The sequence below is a fragment of the Triticum aestivum genome, chromosome 5B (genome assembly GCF_018294505.1).
Source record: "Triticum aestivum cultivar Chinese Spring chromosome 5B, IWGSC CS RefSeq v2.1, whole genome shotgun sequence".
Lineage (NCBI taxonomy): Eukaryota > Viridiplantae > Streptophyta > Magnoliopsida > Poales > Poaceae > Triticum > Triticum aestivum.
Window position 1 is genome coordinate 592,282,011 of NC_057807.1, and position 19,536 is coordinate 592,301,546.

At 50.1% G+C, this 19,536-nt stretch overlaps 1 non-coding gene and 1 pseudogene across 1 annotated transcript; both read left to right on the plus strand.

Moving 5' to 3' along the window:
• The first annotated feature begins 16,724 nt into the window (after positions 1 to 16,724).
• On the plus strand, positions 16,725 to 18,205 carry LOC123117057 (putative serpin-Z8; annotated as a pseudogene).
• Positions 18,206 to 18,237: 32 nt separating this feature from the next.
• Positions 18,238 to 18,311, plus strand: TRNAT-AGU (transfer RNA threonine (anticodon AGU)). Its single transcript has one exon. It is a non-coding gene; the product is annotated as a tRNA-Thr (tRNA).
• The last annotated feature ends 1,225 nt before the right edge of the window (positions 18,312 to 19,536 follow it).

The following is a 19,536-nucleotide window of genomic DNA, read 5'->3' on the forward strand; positions in this document are numbered from 1 at the left end:
TGGCCGAAAAGGCCCAAGCCGAAGAGTTATTTTGGCTTGTTGCAGCAATTCCTTGGGGCAGTGTCGCGTATTGAGGCGATGAAGCGGTCGGCATGCATAGAAGGTGCACGGATGGCTCTCGCACGTGGTAAAACATACTGGGTGGAGATAGATGCCACCGCTGTTGCATCCCGGGGTTCGGACAAAAGCCGATTCCCCACCGAGCATTATTTTGTGGAAGTCCTGCAGGGCGCTCGTATAATAGAGTCGTAGTGCTCGAAAGATGTTATGTTTGAATGACATGTATGATTTCTAAGATCATGTTTATAATGCAATGACTTTTTATACTTGTGTGTTCAAGTATTGAACTATCTCCTGTGCGGCTGTATATGTATGTATAATCTGAAAGATGGCAGTCTTTGGCTTCAGCCCCCACGCACATGGTGCAGGGGTGTTTGCAAAAAGAAAAGCGCTTTTTCACACTTAATCCAATGTCTTGGTCCTTTTAAGGAGGTGATAGCGTAGCAAACTAGGCAACCGGACTATAATGCTTTATCACTTTCACTTAGCCATAGGAGCTCGAATGTGGGGCTACTATATAGCCCCTGATGGCACCGCGCTTCTCCGAACTCGGGGCGCGTATGTGCCTGACCGGGAAGCGGTCCTTCATCAAAGCGGAGGAATTCTAAACATTCCAATGGTCGATCGAGTGGTTGACCAGTCTCTCGCTATATCATGACAGTCAGTTTTCGGCTTTCTCTAATGAGGTGCTCTCCCGGCCGAACCGGGGCACAATCGCAGTAGTACTCCTGGTGCCGCGTTAGCCGATGATACGGAACATAAGGCAGCAAAACACAGGAGCCGGGCAAACCCAACATTTGACCAAGGACATGATTCGGAGCTGATGCATATAAGGCCTAACTCGAGACACCAAACACTCCCTGAGGTGTTCGGTCTTTATGATATCGGGCAGAACAAGGCCCTAAGCCCCTAGTGTCCAGGTACAGGCGGGAACTTCTGACGCGGCCGATGCCAAAACGCCAGCCTCCTCCTCGGCTCTGGTAGGAAACCGGGGGATGTGTATCAACAAGAGACAGTAAGAAAGGTTTACGCAGGGTCTTAATCTGAAAAGAATCCATGCAACGGGTCCCTACTGCACGTCTGCGCCTGTGTCTCCGTTGTGCTGTATCCTGGACGGGTGTAGCACGTGCTTCATCTGTAAAAGAGAAGGACTTAGTTTCTGAGAAATATCGTGCAAAAATTGTATTAAAATAAAGTATAATTTGGAAGATGAAGAAAGTTGAGCTTTATTGGCTTTCATCATTTATGCGCGCGGCCCCTATAAAAAAGGGGTATGCGGCTGGGAAGCCCCTTGTTAAGTTACGCCGGACTCGTCTAACCTTGTCCGAGGTCTAAATGACCTGTTTTTAGGGGCTTTGACCTGCAAGGTCGGATTAGTGTGTGGCTGTCGAGGTAGCCGCACATTCTCCATGGTCGAGAGACACCTGGAGTTTTGAGATTATGCCACGTAGACCGGGCAATTTTAAGCGTAAGAGACGCGTAATGTGGTATTGCATTAAAGCGGGCGAAAGTTGTACGCCCTAGTAGTTCTTAAGGGCTACTGCTAAATGGGGCGATGGGGAGTGAGCTTTTTGCGATGGGGGTTGTCGGATGAACCGAACACAACCTCTAGTGGTACAGAGCCTGTATAATTGGCTAAAAAAGGCCTGGCGTCACTCCTTTGAAGGAAGTGCTGCTATAGCGAATTTTGGTAGGTTCTATCCCCATTCTGCGGACGGTGTCCTGGTATGGCAGGTGCCGCGCTGCGTGTTATCACATGAAGTGAGTTCACTGTTTTGACTTCTAGTGGGAAAGTCTTTTGTTTTCCGGAGTGCTGCTTTTGGGTTTCGTCACTTTCACTTGGTGTGTCAAGCCCCTTGTGTTCGGCGTTAAGTCGGCCGGACTGCTGGAAGACCCAACAATCTCTGTGGGTATGGTTTGCAGGCTTCCCAGAGGTACCATGTATTTGACATAGTCTATCCAGAATCTTGTTTAGGTTGGATAGCTCGTCACTGTTATCCTTTAGGGGTAGTGTTTTGTTGTTCGGCCGAGAGCTTTTGAATCCGGCGTTGACCGCCGTACTATTTGGGCCATTTTCCTTATTTCGGCGCTGATCTTTTCTCCGTCGTGATTTCCCATTTCCATCCCTAACTTCGGATGTACTCGGGTCGCTGGTGCTGCATCTGGCCAGCCAGCTGTCTTCCCCCGCCCAAAAGCGGGCCATGAGGCTTGTTAGTGCGGCCATTGTTCTTGGTTTTTCCTGGCCGAGGTGTCTGGCGAGCCATTCGTCTCGGACGTTGTGTTTAAAGGCCGCTAAGGCTTCAGCGTCCGGACAGTCGACTATTTGGTTCTTTTTAGTGAGGAACCTGTTCCAGAATTTGCGTGCTGACTCTCCGGGCTATTGAGTTATGTGACTGAAATCGTCTGCATCCGGAGGCCGGACATAAGTCCCTTGAAAATTTGCTCGAAACGCATCCTCAAGCTCTTCCCAACTTCCAATGGTATTTTCTGGGAGGCTTTTAAGCCAATGCCGAGCTGGCCCTTTGAGCTTGAGGGGTAGGTATTTTATGGCATGGAGATCGTCTCCTCTGGCCATATGTATGTGTAGGATATAATCCTCAATCCAGACTCCGGGGTATGTTGTTCCGTCGTATGCCTCTATGTTAACGGGTTTGAATCCCGCTGGAAATCCATGATCCAGTACCTCGTCGGTGAAACATAGTGGGTGTGTGGCGCCCCTGTATTTGGGTGTGCCGTTGTCTTCAAATGCTCGGCTGGTTGTGTTACTTCCTAGAGTCTTCTTTTTTGGCCCATAGATAGACCTGGCTGGGTTATCCTTTTTCCGAGGATCTTTATGCTGATCGTGTGCCGGCTTGTGTGCGGCGCCCCTTGTTGCTCTTGGCCTGTCATCTGGTCGTCTATCCGGCCAGGCGGCTTCTTTCTTTTTTGACTGCGGGGGCTCTAAGGCCTCCTCGTCAAGTTCGGGCAACAGCTTGCGCTTCGGGTAGCTCTTTGTCTGGTGACTAGTGCCATATTTATCTGCGGTGTTGAGTACTTTGCTCCATCTCATTCTGAGTGCGTCCTCCGCTGTTTTGAGCTTTCGCTTTTGCTTCTTCAAACTTTTTGCAGTGGCGACGAGCCTTTTATGAAGATTCATATGCTCTGGTGATGTGAGATCATCTTTGCCGGGGATGGGTTGCTTGTCCAGTTCATGTCCGGCTGGCTGCTTGTTGACATGTGCGTCGTCCACTGCTTCGCCCTGCTCTAGGGCCGGGTCCGTATGGGTGCCGTTTTTGTCGATGCCGGTCTTCGGGCGGCGCTTGCGTCGCCGCTTTGGTTGTTTGTTGGGGGAGTTGTCCTTCGCCACGTCCCATTTTTTCTCATTATCGTTTCCTTTTGGTGTATCCACCATGTATACGTCATGAGTTGGGGTGGCTATCCCGTGCCTGGTAGGCGCTGGTTCTTGGTCGTCTCCGGCATCGTCGTCCATACCGTCGATGTCTTCGGAGCCATAGTTTAGCATGTCGGTTAGATCGTCGACAACGGCTACCAATTGGGTGGTGGGTGGGTTTTGAATTTCTTCGTTGTCCGCATCCCAACCGTCCTAACCGCAGTCCGGCCGGGGCTCTCCTGATAACGAGAGATACTTTAGCGAACTCAGGATGTCGCCAAAAGGTGAGTGTTGAAAGATGTCCGCTGTGGTGAACTCCATGATCGGTGCCCAATCGGATTCGATCGGAGGGGGCGCGGGAGGTTCGGAGTCCGGCAAGGAGTCCGGCACCACGGAGTCGAGAGCTTTATGAGGGACAAGGTCAGTGTTCGGCTCTATCGCTGCAGAGGTTGCAGCCCCCGAGGCGGTGTCTAGCCATCTGTCCTCGATCTGCGCAGCTGGCTCCGAATTGAAGATCAGAGCGGGTTCGAGTGCGGCCTCTAGGGTATTGTCCGGCTGCAGAGCTAAATCATGCTCGTCGTGACAGTGCGGCACGCTCGGCTGTGGCTCAAATCCATCGAGGATCAAGTCCCCGCGGATGTCAGCCGTGAAGTTCAAACTTCCAAATCTGACCTGACGGCCAGGGGCGTAGCTTTCGATCTGCTCCAGATGGCCAAGCGAATTGGCCCGCAGTGCAAAGCCGCCGAATACGAAGATCTGTCCGGAGAGGAATGTCTCACCCTGGACTGTGTCGTTGATGGTGATCAAAGAATCCATCGAGCCTATCGGTGACGACACAGAGGAACTCTCAATGAAAGCACCAATGTCGGTGTCAAAACCGGCGGATCTTGGGTAGGGGGTCCCGAACTGTGCGTCTAGGCGGATGGTAACAGGAGACGAGGGACACGATGTTTTACCCAGGTTCGGGCCCTCTTGATGGAGGTAAAACCCTACGTCCTGCTTGATTAATATTGATGATGTGTGTTACAAGAGTGGATCTACCACGAGATCAAGGAGGCTAAACCTTAGAAGCTAGCCTATGGTATGATTGTTGTTCGTCCTATGGACTAAAGCCATCCGGTTTATATAGACACCGGAGAGGGCTAGGGTTACACAGAGTCGGTTACAATGGTAGGAAATCTACATATCCGTATCGCCAAGCTTGCCTTCCACGCCAAGGAAAGTCCCATCCGGACACGGAAAGAAGTCTTCAATCTTCTATCTTCATACTCTTGGAGTCCGGCCGATGATGATAGTTCGGCTATCCGGACACCCCCTAGTCTGGAACTCCCTCACCGGTCCTCTCCGTTGTCCGTTCGGAGTCCAGACACACTCGCACGCGCCCGCGGCACCTCCGAAATATTATTTTATAAGTGGCATAAAAATGTTCTCGGAATGGGATGCAACTTGGCGTGCGGTCTTATTATAGTGTAGACAGGCCGCCTGCCGAATTGCGTTGCGTTCGGAGTTCGTTTGACTGCCCAACCGTTAAATATATAACCGCGATATAGTCGGTATATTCGTCGGGTGTTTTCGGTCTCCGAAAACCGTTGCCGGGCTGCCTTCTTTTCTCTCCTCTCAGCCCAACTCCTCTTCACAGCCCACTAGCCCACCTACCTAACCCCCCCTCCGCTCCGGACCGTCCGATCGAGATCGAACGGCTTCGAAACGGAGCAAAACACCTAACCCTAGCCTCCCTGCCTTATTTAAACAACCCGCCTTGCCAATTTCGGCCTTCACCCATCCTCCTCCTTGTTTTCTGTGCCGCCCAATCATCAGCGTCGCCGCCCACCTCCATTTCCGCACCTTCCCCAGCCGCTGGCCGCCACTTGTCGCCACCAGATTGGCCGCGCCGCCAGCCAGCCGCCCTCCAGCCAGTGGCAAAGCGCCACGTCGCCCCTGCCTCCCACCTCCTCCTGCAAGGCCCGCTGGAGCCCATCGCAGGCCCGCCCCGGGCCAGATCCGGGCCGGGACGAGCCCGCATGAAGCCGCCGTCAGCCCGCGCCCTCGCTCCCGTGCTCCGCCCCCAGGAGCTCCAGCGCCTCCCCGCTGCCGACCACCCGTCATCGGCGCCCCGCCGCCGGTGAGCCTCGCCGCTGCCCCGCCAGGTCGCACCGCCCCTGTCCGGCCTCCTCCTCTCTCTCTGACCTCGTCTCTCTCTCCCTCTCGCACAGGGTAACCGGACCCATCGCCGGAGTTAACCGTCGCTGACCCCGTCTCTCTCTCCCTCTCGCACAGGGTAACCGGACCCATCACCGGAGTTAACCGTCGCTGACCCCGTCGCTGGCCTCCTCGCCCTCGGTCTTCGCCGGATCCGGGATCCCCGACCCCAGATCTCCCCATTCCGACCAGATCCGGCCCTCCTCGCCTGCATCCCCTCGCCGCCTCGCCGCTCTAGTCTCCGCCGGTCGCCGCCGCCACCATGGACCCGTCCCGATCGGATCGGGAGGACGACGCCTCCTCCCTTGCGCGTGGGCCCCAGCGCCCCGGCCCAGCGCCCCGGCCTCCTCGAGGCCCAGCCCAGCTCGCCAGCCGGCCCGTACCACCTCTCCTTCCTCAATGAGCCGAAGCCCACTAGGTGAGCCTCTGACCGGCCCTATCGCTCGCCCTGCGCGGTATTTAGTTAAATCGCGCCTGCCTGTTTTTTTTCCTGAAAATCGACAAAGTCCCGAATATTTTTTACATAATCATGCTATGTTCATCGCATTGTATCTCTGCATCCGTAGCTCTGTTTCGTGCGTGTGATATGTCAAATTGTTCGTCTCAACGAGTACTTTATTTCATTACATTGTATCATATTCATTTGAGGTCATCTAGATGCCCGAATCATCGTTGCAAGAGTGCTTCATGATGTTAATCTGCTGAAACTGTTATAACGAGCTCATTTGTCATTTTTGCCATGATTGATGTGTGCATCCTATGAGGTTGATGTCTTCATGTGTTTTGATCTATGCTATGTCTTCTTTATAGAGGTGTATGCCATGTATTTTTGTGATCAATATGGTGACTAGCACAAGCATGCAAACTAGGCTTCGTAATGTTGCTGATTTTAGTCCCTGTTCTGTTGTTATTTTGATGCCATGTAAATATGATGCTACAGAGAGATCCATGCATATTTTGAGATACTTCAGTAAGGATGTTTTGAACATATGGTTGTTTTCTATCCATTCATGCCCCTGTTTGCAATTGTGGAGTAGTCTAGCATGTCATTTACGTGCTCTACTTTTGCTTCAAAATGTTTCCTGGCAGATTGTTTACATGTTATTCAATTTTGCCAAGGTTGCTATAGCTGATCCTTTCATGCTATGAACTTGTTCTTGCCTTGGTTTGTTTCATAAACATGTATTCTTGATGGATGTATGCTTAGTTTATCATGAAATGCTCTGTAGTGAGTGCATCGAGCTCATGAAGATGCCTTCGTAATTCTGTCAATGCCATGCTCTGTTTGCTGAATCTGTTAACGAAACTTGCCATGTTTACATGGGTGCCATCATATTTACTGATCCTTTTTGGCTCATGGTCAGTAAGGGACTCTTGTTCTATACATTTAGTAGATTCATTCCATGCCTTTGTTTGCCATGATAAGTTCCTGTAACATATTGTTTGATAGCTCTAAACATTGCAACCTGATGTTATTTTCTGCAAAGTCTGAATTGTTATTATTTGCAATCTTACCATGTGTGTTTGAGCATGTTCTAGTGATTTCTGGAGATAGCTCAGTGTTCATGTTTTGTAATGCTTTACCTGTACATCATGCCCATGCCTTTTGTTATTATGTTGAGGTGCTGTAGCATGTTGTTCTGATGCTTGCAATATGCCTAGTTGCTGTTTTGGACAGCTTGTCCTTTAAACTTGTATGGAGTGTATGTGTTTGAACCGTTGCTCCGTTTTGAGTGTGCTTTATATGAAACTTGCTTAGAACTGCATGTAGTTTCATATTATCATGTTGCATCCTTGTTTTGAGGTGCTTGCTTGATGTTTTTGTGCATTTTGCATCAATGCCATGTTTAACTTGTTTTGCTCATATCTTCTAGGTCGTAGCTCCAAATTAAATGAACTTTATATGTAACTTGACTAGAATCTCGTGTAGATTATCTTGGTGCATCTTAACTTGCTGTTTAACAACTTGAACATAAGGTTTATTCAGATCTGGACCAACTTCAAAATTTGCATATGAGGACTTACCGGAATTGTTATATGTTGTTCCCGGCCTCATTTAAACTTGCCTTGATGTGTTGCTCTTGTTTGCATCATCTCTTGCCATGAGTAGCTTCATGTAGCCTTGTCATGCATCATGCTTGTTGTGCATCATGCCTTGCTCATGTGTGGTGTCTTTACCATGTTGTGTGCTTCTTCTTGTTAGTTCCTGTTTTGTTGCGATCGTGAGGATTCGTTCGTCTACGCTTGGTTCGGCTTCATCCGTTCGTCTTCTTCATGGACTCGTTCCTCTTTCTTGCGGGATTTCAGGCAAGGTGACCGCTACCCTGGATCTCACTACTATCATTGCTATGCTAGTTGCTTCGTTCTATCGCTATGCTGCGTTACCTATCTTTTGCTCATCAAGCCTCCCAAATTGCCATGAACCTCTAACCTTTGACACCCTTCCTAGCAAACCGTTGCTTGGCTATGTTACCGCTTTGCTCAGCCCTCTTATAGCGTTGCTAGTTGCAGGTGAAGTTGAAGATTGCTCCATGGTGGACAGGATTTTGGTTGGGATATCACAATATCTCTTATATTATTAATGCATCTATATATTTGGTAAAGGGTGGAAGGCTCGGCCTTATGCCTGGTGTTTTGTTCCACTCTTGCCGCCCTAGTTTCCGTCATACCGGTGTTATGTTCCCGGATTTTGCGTTCCTTACGCGGTCGGGTGATTTATGGGACCCCCTCTACAGTTCGCTTTGAATAAAACTCCTCCAGCAAGGCCCAACCTTGGTTTTACCATTTGCCTCACCACCACCTATATTTCCCTTGGGAGTAATTAACCCAAGGGTCATCTTTATTACAGCCCCCCCCCCCGGGCCAATGCTTGTCTAAGTGTTGGTCCAAACTAGAGCACCGTGCGGGATCATCCCTTGGCAAGTTGGGTTACGTCGGTACCTGTACGCTTCGCTTATCCGGTGTTGCCCTAAGAACGAGATATGTGCAGCTCCTATCGGGATTGTCAGCGCATCGGGCGGCTTTGCTGGTCTTGTTTTACCATTGTCGAAATGTCTTGTAAACCGGGATTCCGAGTGTGATCGGGTCTTCCTGGGAGAAGGTATATCCTCCGTTGATCGCGAGAGCTTATCATGGGCTAAGTTGGGACACCGTTGCAGGGTATAATCTTTCGAAAGCCGTGCCTGTGGTTATAGGAAGATGCGAATTTGTTAATGTCCGGTTGTAGATAACTTGACACCAGATCCGAATTAAAACGCATCAACCGCGTGTGTAGCCGTGATGGTCTCTTCTCGGCGGAGTCCGGGAAGTGAACACAGTTTCTGTGTTATGATTGACGTAAGTAGGAGTTCAGGATCACTTCTTGATCATTGCTAGCTTCACGACCGTTCCGCTTGCTCTCTTCTCGCTCTTATTTGCGTATGTTAGCCACCATATATGCTTAGTCGCTGTTGCAGCCTCACCACTTTACCCCTTCCTTTCCTATTAAGCTTTGCTAGTATTGATACCCATGGTAATGGGATTGCTGAGTCCTCGTGGCTCACAGATTACTACAACAACAGTTGCAGGTACAGGTTATGCGATGATCATGACGCGAGAGCGATGTTTGCTTGCATTGAGTTCTTCGTCTGCTTCTTCGATCAGGGGATAGGTTCCAGGTCGGCAGCCTGGGCTAGCAGGGTGGATGTCGTTTGAGTTTCTGTTTGTGTTTCATCCGTAGTCGAATGATGCTCTTATGTATTGTGATGTTGTATTCGTGTGGCATTGTATGCCTTATGTATGTATCCCCATCTATTATGTAATGTTGATGTAATGATATCCACCTTGCAAAAGCGTTTCAATATGCGGGTCTATCCTTGGTGGGACCTTCGAGTTCCTTTTGGATAGGGTCGCATATTGGGCATGACAGTGGACCTGGAGGCTGGGCATACGACCCGGCACGGCATGACATGGGTTCCAGCACGCGGCATGCCGGGCCTGTGCCTGGGCTTGGAGGCTGGGCAAGCGGGCTGGCACTACGATGCCCGCTTATTTATTTTATATACATTTTAAATTATATATATATGACCTAAAAATAGCCCAATAGGCCTAATACACAACCCAGCATAGGCAGCTCACGCAGCCCAACGTGCTAAACGTGCCACGAGCCGGCCCGTTTACTAAATGTGACGTGATTGGGCCAGAGGACGCAGCACGCGGGCCAGCACATCACGGCTCATTTAGTAAAACCGCGTGCCGTACCAGCCACGATTACGGCAGGATGGGTCGTGTCGGGCCGGGCCGGCCCGTTTGGCCAGGTCTGGACGATACCGAGATTCTTTTTTCTTAGATTTTTTAACCAGTTTTGCTATTGGGTGTGTCACACTATTCAATTTTATCATTACAAGTTTCAGCTACTCAAAAATATCATTCTTTCATTAAGCGTGTGCTAAAAATATGCCACCTGACACCGTTATCGTTTGGTCAAAGGCCATTGAACAGAGTGAAGTGACCAAAATACTCCTAAATCCCACTTGCCAACGTGCATTTGGGGAGCTCAGGCCATGGCCTGCGCAATATCTCTTCCTACTGTTCACCTATATCCACTCATCACTTGATCGAAAAGGTTGTTTGGTGCTGGTTAATTCCTTGCTGGCGGGCTAACAACCTATTTTCACCATCTTCACCCCTTTAAGTAGACTATCAAGAGGATTGATAAAATTAGGAGGACTTTTCTCTGAAATGGTTGTGAAGATGCTCATGGTGGAAAATACCTCTTCAATTGTGTTTTTCATGATAATACGTGTCTCATTAATAAAATAAAGATTCAATTACAATCCACGTAAACATCGACATTACATGACTGAAAAGATAGGATAATCCTACGCAAAATACCAACGCATGTCCCTTTCCACTAAGGAAAAGGAGACAGATCACCTCTTCGCACGAGCTCGACGCGGCTCCATCGCTGGTCAACAGCTTTACAGACCTCAAAAGTAGTTTGCTTGAGGCAAAGTTATTGCCGTTGAAAGAATCAGACCGGGACAACATATCCCCGGACACGCCATCGAACTCCAGAACTGACACCCCCGCATGACTATGATGCCGGAGGAGGAAACTGGAACTGTTAGCCTTCAACCACACCCCCAAACAAGATGCACCATCTTTCAGCTGTCACTTGCGTAGACAATCGTGTGCGCGTACTCCTGGACGATAAAACCCCCCTGCTCCACCATGACGTCGGAGATAACACCGTAGCAACGGGGACAAAGCAGAAGGAGAGACACACCTGTTGGAGCCGCCGCCGCCTCGCCGACACCATCCGTGAACCCTGACGCCGCGATCTGAAGGATCGGCAAACGCACGATGCCATCAACTCCGAGACGCCGCCATGATGAGCACCGCCAGTGTGGGAGTGGAGTTGAGGCATATTTATTCGTCCGGGAGCCGCTTCCACCACCTCAACGACGCACCATGACCTAAAAATCCAAACCCTAACTATAGAGCGAAGAAACGGGGTCCTTCCTCCCTCCTGCTGCGGGAGCAGCAGCCGGAGGGAGAGGGGGACAACGTCCTGACCTATAGAGATCGGTGGAAGAAGATCTGCCTTCCTAGTCGCCTGGTTGTGGCGGCGGGGCAGGGGAAAAAGGAAAAATGCCTCGCGTGTGGGCGAGCCCGACTGTGGGGGGGAGGCACGGTGCCTTGACTCTTCAATTGTTATAAAGTGCGCTCATCAATGGAATGTGGTGGATTGGAAGTTTAAAACCTCATCTGCTTTAGCAGAGCCCTTCGGCCAAGATGGCTTTGGCACGCTTGGGACAAGAATACGAGATTGGCTTGGATCCTCTCCGCCTACGATGACACTGACAGAAGTCTTATTGCGGCCCGTCCAAGCATTGTGATTGGTGATGGAAAATTGACTTCCTTCTGGATGGATAATTGGCATGGCATTGGAGTTCTCAAGGATTTGGGCCCATCCCTTTTCAAGCTGGCTGCCCAAAAAAGGAACACCATTAACGATGGCTTGATTAGTCATAGATGGATGCGTGGACTTCAAAGGATCGATATCCAGGATAAATTGGACATCTTTGTTACCCTTTGGACAAAGATCACCAATGTTCATCTCGCTAATAGAGCAGACTCCATCGGATGCACCTCGACAATAGCAAACAACCACTCTGTCGCATCTGCCTACGATACACACTTCATTGCCCACATCCAAAATCCACCTTTGCAGAAGGTTTGGATAGTGAAAATTGATGGGAAAGTACAGTTCTTCCTTTGGGTCTTGCTTTAGAACAGATTATGGACCACGGACGGGCCTCATACTGCCTCATGTGCTCTTTCTCACCAAGTTCTCAAGACCTCTTTGCACCTTCTATTTTAGTGCCCCTTTGCAAAGCAGGTCTACTTCGCCTTCAACACTCCGCATCCTGAGAGCATCTCCAGCCGCGCCCCCAACAGGCCCCCCCAGGCCACTATTTCGGCGCCGGCGCCAAAAAAACGGCCCAGTCACGCCCCCAGGACGACGAAAAGCGCCGGTTCGGCCCTTTTTTCCGCCCGGCGGCCGCAGGCCGAACCCGGCGCTGGGCGGCGCCTGGGGACTCCGGCGCAAGGGAAAAGCGCGGCTGGCCCACGCCGTCAGGTGAAAAGTCAAGATTTTCTTCCCCGACCGCCTCCCACCCCCCGCGCTCTCGGCCGCAAGTAGGTATATCCCGGCGCCGCCCCTCGCCACCCCGCCGCTCTTCACCGGTAGATAGCAATTCCCCGCCGGAAAAAAGCATAGGTTTGCCGCGACAACCCCTCCGGCACCAGCTGGGCGTTTCCGGCCGCCCTTTCCGGCCGCGGAGGGGCAGTTTGGCGGCGGGTGCACGCCCACCGCGCGCAAGGTGTTCGGCGATTTGTCTGCCTCGGCGATGGACTCAGATGACGAGGAAGTGCTCACCGCGCTGCTGGAGGAGGAAGCCGAGGTCGACGTCCAGGAAGAAGAGCATCTCATGGTGCTCGCCGCCCTCGCCCAGCTGCTGGCGAGCAATGAAAAGACGCGGCGAGGTGGCTCGGCGCCGGGGCGGGTGAAAGCAAAGAACCGGCATCGTCTCGAAGGCTACTACATGCTCTACTCCGACTGCTTCACCGATGCTCCACTTCACGGCGATAGAACATTTCGGCGCCGTTATCGGATGAACAGAAAGCTTTTCCTTAGGATTGTGAATTCCATCCGGGAGTTCGACAACTACTTCAAATGCAAGATGGATTGCACTGGCAAACTTGAATTCACCTCCATCCTGAAATGCACGACAGCGATGAGGATGCTTGCATACGGAGCTCCCGGTGACTCACAGGACGACTATGGGCGCATGGCCGAGTCCACCAGCATAGAGTGTTTCTACAAGTTCTGTCGGGCAGTGGTGGCAGTGTTTGGACCGCAATACTTGAGAACACCCAATGCGGAAGACACTGCTCGGATCCTAGCACAGAATGCAGCAAGAGGATTTCCTGAGATGCTTGGAAGCATCGACTGCATGCATTGAAAATGGAAAAATTGCCCACTAGCTTGGCGGGGGATGTACAAAGGCGCCAAAGGCGGTTGCAGTGTGGTACTTGAGGCGGTGGCCACACAGGACCTCTGGATTTGGCACTCCTTCTTTGGTATGCCAGGAACTCACAATGACATCAACGTGCTGCAGTGCTCTCCTGTCTTTGCCAAGCTTGTTGAAGGTCATTCTCCTCCGGTGAACTTCGAGATCAATGGGCGGCACTACAACAAGGGGTACTATCTAGCTGATGGCATCTATCCGAGATGGTCGACATTTATCAAGACCATCAAAAACCATGTGCCTGGAGGCAAGAACGCCTGGTTTGCGAAGATTCAGGAGGCTTGCAGGAAGGATGTCGAGCGGGCATTTGGTGTCCTCCAATCTTGATTTGCTGTTGTCCGGTACCCCGCTCAGACATGGTCGAAAGATCAAATGTGGGAGATCATGACCTGCTGCGTCATCTTGCACAACATGATCATTGAGAGCGAGCAGGAAGAGCCAGTGTTTGACACTGAACCATACCACCGGCAGGGTCCTCTTGCCCAAGTTGATCACCAGCTACCGGCAACCTGGACTGCCTATCTCAATATGCGTCGGGAGATCCGAGACCCACAGGTGCATCATCAACTGCAGCAAGATCTGATAGAGCACCTATGGAGGCTTAAGGGCGACACCGGGCGCGACGCGTGATGAAATATGAGTTTTTATTTGTTGAACTATATAATTTGTATTGAACTATTTGTTGTTGTACTATTTTGTTGAAGTACTTGAAATTTCTATGATGAAATATGTGATAAAAAATATTTATGTTGATAATTGAACGCCGAGCCACGGCGAACCACGCCGAATATGGGCCTATTCTCGCTCATATGGGTCTTTTTCGCCAAAATGGGGCTTCAAAAATGGGCCAAAATCGGTGACTAGGGGCGACGACTGGGCGCAAAACCGCCCCAGCGCCGAAAGAATCGCCGGCTCGCCCCCAGAGGGCGGTTTTTATGCGCCCTGAGGGGCCGAACGGCTGAAGATGCTCTGAGATTGGTACCATTGCTGGCGTCACCACATTCATCATGAGATGGTGGACGAAGACATCGCGCGCGCTTCATCCCCAACAAGCAAGCACTCCCCTTATTTTAATGAAAGACAAAGCACCTACCGTTAACCGTTCATTTTTTTTTGTCTATGGACCTACTCTTCTCTAGGATAAGGAAACATTAGGAAATACTCCCTCCGTTTTTAAATATTTGTCTTTTTAGAGATTTCAAATGGACTATCATATACGGATGTATATAGACATATTTTAGAGTGTAGATTCATTCATTTTGCTTCGTATGTAGTCACTTGTTAAAATCTCTAGAAAGACAAATATTTAGCAATGGAGAGAGTAACACGATCTACATTTTGTGCCATCCTCCATAACATATTCATAGAGTATGAGATGGGCAAAGAGGTGGGTCATGAGTATGACTGTGTGGGCCGAACTGTCAATAGAAAAACGCATATGAACAGAAAATGAAGAAAATTCTTGAAGTGTACCGAAAGATAGCTTCCTTATGACCTCATTGAACATCAGGTGCACCTACATCAGCATAGTTCTGTGATGTTTCATCGTGTTTAATTTGGACCATTTGATGCATTTGAACCTGATGTTATGCTTTCAAATTCAAATTTTATAAAAAAAATGTTGAACTGTGCGATGACGAAACATAAGTGTTTAATTTATTATAATGTGTAATTGATGTAGAAATGAACTTCATATGCAAAAAAAAAAAGAACAACATGCGATGAGTGTAAGGAGCATGGCACTCTAAAACATCTAAGTAGATTCAGACGGCCTCTAAAGTCTTGTACAATGAAAGGTGCTTAGAGAGATATTTAGTAAAATAAACCGAGATCTTTTTAAGTACCAGTGCTTATTTGTCCAGGGCAGACGCTTAATTAAGTGTCTACCATATACAAATAAGCACCGATGCTTACAAAAAACTAATTTATTTCTCTAAGCACCTACCCCAAGCACCTTGCATTGTACATGGCCTAAAACTACTTTTGAGATTGTAGTAACACTTTTCCTAATAAGATCAATAAGACTTTTTGTCTATATACTATATCCTACTGAAGTAGGTAAGGTTCCTCTTCCATCTTTTCTTGGTCCTCCATCTCCGCTCCATCTCATTCATTGCCGGTTTATCAATTTTTTCCTTATGTTTTTCTAGAATTGGTTCATGTCTTGTCGGCTTACCAAATAAAATCATATTTCTTTTTGATTAAAAAAATACTAAGTATGACCAAACTGTCATTTATGGTATATAACCACATTGACAATAAAATGGCTAGTAAATCATGATAATTGTGTAGTCCAAAATATTTGTGCCTTCTTTGCACTACAAATAACAAAAGAAGTCCCCTCCCGACTAGGGAAAGTCTTCCCACCCTCGATCTTCACCGGGCCTCCCTCCGTCCGACGCTCCGGTGGTTGGTGGCGGGGAGGTGATTTCTGGTGCCTCGAATCCAGCTAGTCGATAGGTATGGGTTTAGTTCTCGCAAGGGCGTCATTTGGACGGATGACAACGCTTCTTCTCCGAGTCAGTCTTCCGGGCTCTGATCCTCCTCAACTTTGTCCGTTGGGACAGATTAGACGGAGCTCCGACGTAGATTCCTGCCAGCTCCTCGGGGCAGTGAGGTTAGGGTTTCTCGTCGTGTATACGTAACATTGATATTTGGTGTCAGATTCTTCAGATCTATTGAAGGATTCAATGGCGGCGACTACAGCTTCGGGGCGCGTGCACAAAGACTTCCCGACTGTCATGACAAGGTCAGGCCGGCTTCGGTATGGGAGCGGCGATAGCGGCGTGTTGGCGGCTCGGTCTGGCAGTGGCAATGGTTGTTCGGTGGTCCATGGATCTCAATGTAATTTTTATCATGTTTGAGGTGTATTGTACTCTCGCTGAATCTTTACAATAGATTTGATCCTTTTCGTAAAAAAAATAACTAAAGAAGCCCAAACACTAAAAGAAAAGCAATCCTTAGAGCATGTTTGGGACTGCTCTCCTTAAAATTCAACTCTGCTCCAGAAAACACAAGCGGGGTAGCTTCACGATATGCCGCTCCGAAAAAACTAGAATTTGGGTACGTATTTTATGAAGCTCTTCAGGGGTGCTCCAAAAACTCTAAAAGCTGGAGTTGGGTGGAAATTATCCACCACTGCCACCAGTAAATGGATACCCCTTCATTTCTCGCCCATCAACCAATCAAATAGATCCTTTCCACCAAATTTTCCATTCTTGAAGCTGGAGCTAGATGGAAGCCAAACATGTCTCTTGGTAGTACTACAACTTCTGAATGAAACTGCTCCAAAGTGAATTTAGTGGAGCCAAACCGATTTTCGTGAATAGCTAGAATACAAGAGGGGAGACCTGATTTTTTTTTTTAGAAAAAGATCGGCGACCTAAAAAAAATGTTAACATAACGCTAAAAAGAAGATTTCTCGTCGAACTAATAGCGCTATACAACTCAAAAATCAAAAATAGCGCTATAAAACAGGATCAACCCCTACGCGCCGCCTTGTTTGACCCCACGGACGGCAAACAAACTAGCTAGGGCAGCATGGAGGAGGCGAGCAGCCCAAACAAGAAAGCTAGCGGGACGTCCGCTGACTCCGGCGGCCCGACGGCGCTTGCGCTCCGCCTGTCCAAGATGTTTTCGGACGGCGAGGAGCACAAGGGCCAGAACATCATGTTCTCGCCGCTGTCCATCTACACCGCGTTGGACCTTCCGGCGGCCGGCGCCCGGGGTGACACCCTGGACGAGATCCTCGCCGTGCTCGGCGCGGCATCGCGCGACGAGGTCGCGGGGATCGTGCGAGCCGTGGCAGAGCGCGCCCTCGTCGCCGATAACCCGTCTGGTGCCAGAAAGATCTGCCGCTGAATCCGGCCTACAAGAAGGCCGCCGTCGAATCCTACAAGGCGGACGCGCGCGCCGTCGACTTCGTGAGAAAGGTCAGTACAGTAGTTCGGCGGCAAAGCCATAGATCGATCTGTAAGACTGTAGCATGGTATATATGTCTCACTGTTTGTCCCTTTCAACCATGATCGATCTCTCTCCTGCATGCAGCCGGATGATGCAAGGGAGGAGATCAACAGGTGGGTCACGGAGGCCACGAAGAAGCTGATCACCTCCGTCGTCCCGCCGGGCTCAGTGCACGGCGACACCAGGCTCGTGCTCGCCAATGCTATCTACTTCAAGGGCAAGTGGGAGGAGCCCTTCCTCAAGAGCCGCACCAAAGACAAATTGTTCCACCGCCTCGACGGCAGGGACGTCCGCGTGCCCTTCATGACCGGGGGCAAAGCCCGCGATTACTTGGTGGCCTGCCATGGCAGGTTTAAGGTGCTCAAGCTCCGGTACAAGCAGGCGGCCAACGGGGAAGGCGGTGGCCCGCGGTATTCGATGTGCATCTTTCTGCCGACGGCGCGCAACGGGCTGCGTAGCCTTGCCGACGAGATGGCGTACGCGTCTGGCGGGCCAGGGTTCCTGTTCGACCACCTGCCAACTTGGTCAAGTAGCTTGACCAAGCTCCGACTACCCAAGTTCAAGTTGTCCTTCTTCTGCAGCATGAAGAAAGCTCTGGAGAGCCTGGGGCTCCGGGCGGCGTTCGGCGAGGACTTGCCATGACACTAGGTTGAGATATGCTCTTCATCTTCTCTTGACATCCCTCCCTAGCATGGCCAGAACCAAGGACTCGTTTCCACTTCCGAAGTCGCCAAAGTAACTATGCATCTCTTAGATTTCTCTAAATTTTTTTTGGTGATTTATGACATATCCATTAGGAGGAGCTATATTTGAGTTTATCTCAGATTTAGTCCCTCGGCCATGAGTGGAAACATCAATGGTGACCCCTACAGCCCTACCAACAACTTTCAAAGATGTTGTCTACCTCAAGCTCTTAGAATGTACTCCCTCCGTTTCTTTTTTACTTGACATATTAGTTTTGACTTGAAACAATTTTTCTAAAGTCTCCACATTCTCAATACCAAATTGATATAATTAGATCTATCCAAGAAATATAGGTCGTGTAAGTAAATAATTAATTCCGTAGCAAAAGCTTTCATAGCTCAGTTGGTTAGAGCACCCGTTTAGTAAGCGGGAGGTCTTGAGTTCAACTCTCAATGAAAGCAGTTCTTTTTTCTTGTTTTTTCTTCTTCTCTGTGTGTACCAAGAGTGTACTGTTTCGGTAATTTTGTTGTCCTTTGCAGTTTGTACAAGTGGTTTCATCAAGGGAAATGTTTTGAAACGGCGCGTCGGCCGAACTTTCGGCCGGCCGCTCACGCTACGCGCAGCACGACCCGCATGCGCAGCCACATGCAAAACTGCTCCCGCACATGGCGGGTCCTACGCACCAGGCTCTCCGCAAAACTGCTGCATGCAAAACTGCTCCCGCACATGGCGGGTCCTACGCATCTGGCTCTCTTTTCTATCTTATCTCTTCCCCTTCTTCTACCTCCAGCCCACATCGTAGTTTCCCTAATGCTACAACCGTTGTCTCAAATTCCTACAAGCTGCTTCCCACGCAGCTACAACCGGCTTCACGATTTGCTACATCATACGGCCCCGTATTTTTTCTGCATGTTACCACCGTTGTCACAAATTGTTACAACCGGCGTCCCACACAGTTACATCTAACGTCGCTTTTTGCTACATCGCATGGCCACCATGTTTTTTGCTACATGTGACCACCGTTGTCACAGGGATGCTGAAACCAACATCTTTTTTGCTAGATGCTTCAACTGGCATCACAACATGCTACAACCGGCATCGTATTTTGCTACTAGCGGTGTCGCATTTTGCTACATCACACATGGCTTCGTGAATTTTGCTACAACCGGCCACAAAAAAAGCTGCGTCCGGCGACGTGATTTGCTGCAACGGCCATGGCGAAGTTCGATCGCACATGGCGCACCGGCGAGCAGCTCCGACGAGCATGCAGGCGAGCGCACCGACGAGCATGCAGGCGAGCGGCGGCTCCGGCGAGCAAGCCGACAAGCAGCTCCGGCGAGCAAGCCGACAAGCAGCTCCGGCGAGGAAGCCGACAAGCAGGCCGACGAGCAGCTCCGGCGAGGAAGCCGACGAGCAGGTCCGGCAAGCGGCTCCGACGAGCGCGCCGACGAGCAGCTCCAGCGAGCGGCTCTGACGAGCGCGCCGACGAGCGGCTCCGGCGAGCAAGCTACCGACGACAAGGGAGGAGATGCAATCTGGACGGTTATTATTACGTGAATCGAACGACTGGGGCTGGACCGGCCGAAAGTTTCGGCCGGTGCGCCGGCGCCCAGTACTGGCCTTTCATCAATGCATGCATTGTACCAAGAGTGTACAGATGTGTGCACTACTTACTCCAAGATCCCA